Source organism: Chrysochloris asiatica, unplaced genomic scaffold (genome assembly GCF_000296735.1).
Source record: "Chrysochloris asiatica unplaced genomic scaffold, ChrAsi1.0 scaffold00012, whole genome shotgun sequence".
Lineage (NCBI taxonomy): Eukaryota > Metazoa > Chordata > Mammalia > Afrosoricida > Chrysochloridae > Chrysochloris > Chrysochloris asiatica.
In genome coordinates, this window is record NW_006408530.1 from 35,898,292 (window position 1) to 35,899,502 (window position 1,211).

A 1,211-nucleotide genomic window follows, 5' to 3' on the forward strand; every position below is an offset into this window, starting at 1 on the left:
ATTAAGAAGACAAGAAAGAAGGAAAAGGTCAAAATGGATGTGAGAAGAGACACTGAAACTTGCTCTTCAGCATAGAGATATGAAAGCAAATGGAAGAAATGAGGAGGTCCAAGAGCTGAACAGAAAATTTCAAAGATCAGCTTGAGAAGATAAAGCCAAATATTACAACAAAATGTACAAAGATCTTGAATCAGAAAACCAAAAAGGAAGAACACACTCAGCATTTTTCAAGCTGGGAGAACTGAAGCAAAAATTCAAGCCTCGACTTTCCTTATTGAAAGATTATCTGGGAAAATTATTGAATGATGCAGAAAGCATCAAGAGAAGATGGAAGGAATATACAGAGTCACTGTACCAAAAGGAAATGGTTAATGTTCAACCATTTCAAGAGGTAACATATGATCAAGAGCCAATGACATTGAAGGAGGAAGTCCAAGGTGCATTGAAGGAACTGGCAAAAAACAAGGCACCAGGAATTGATGGAATAAAAATTGAAATCTTTCAAGAAAATGAGACAGCCCAGGAGGCACACACTCATCTATACTGAGAAATTTGGAAGACAACTATCTAGCCAACTGATTGGAAGAGATCCATATTTATACCCATTCCAAAGACAGGTGACCCAATGGAATGTGGAAATCATCAGACAATCTCTTTGATATCCCATGAGAGTAAAGTTTTACTAAAGGTAATACAGAAATGGCTACAATCATACATTGACAGAGAACTTACAGAGGTCAGGCCGGATTCAGAAGAGGCCGTGGAATGAGAGATATCATTGCTAATGTCCGATGGATCTTGGCTGAAAGCAGAGAATATCACAAAGATGATTATCTGTGCTTTATTGACTACTCAAAGGCTTTGGGTTGTGTGGATCATGACAAGCTATGGACAACATTGCAAATTATGAGTATTCCATAACTCTTAACTGTGCTCATAAGGAATCTGTACATGGACCAAGAGGCAGTTGTTTGAACAGAACATGGGAACACTGAATGGTTTAAAATGAAGAAAGTGTGTGATAGGGTTGTATTCTTTCACCATACTTATTCAACCTGTATGCTGAGCAAATAATCTGAGAGGCTGGGTTATATGAAGAAAAACATGGCATCAGGATTTAAGGATGACTCATTAACAACCTGTGATATGCAGATGATACAACCTTGCTTGCTGAAAGTGAAGAGGACTTAAAACATTTACTGATGAAGATC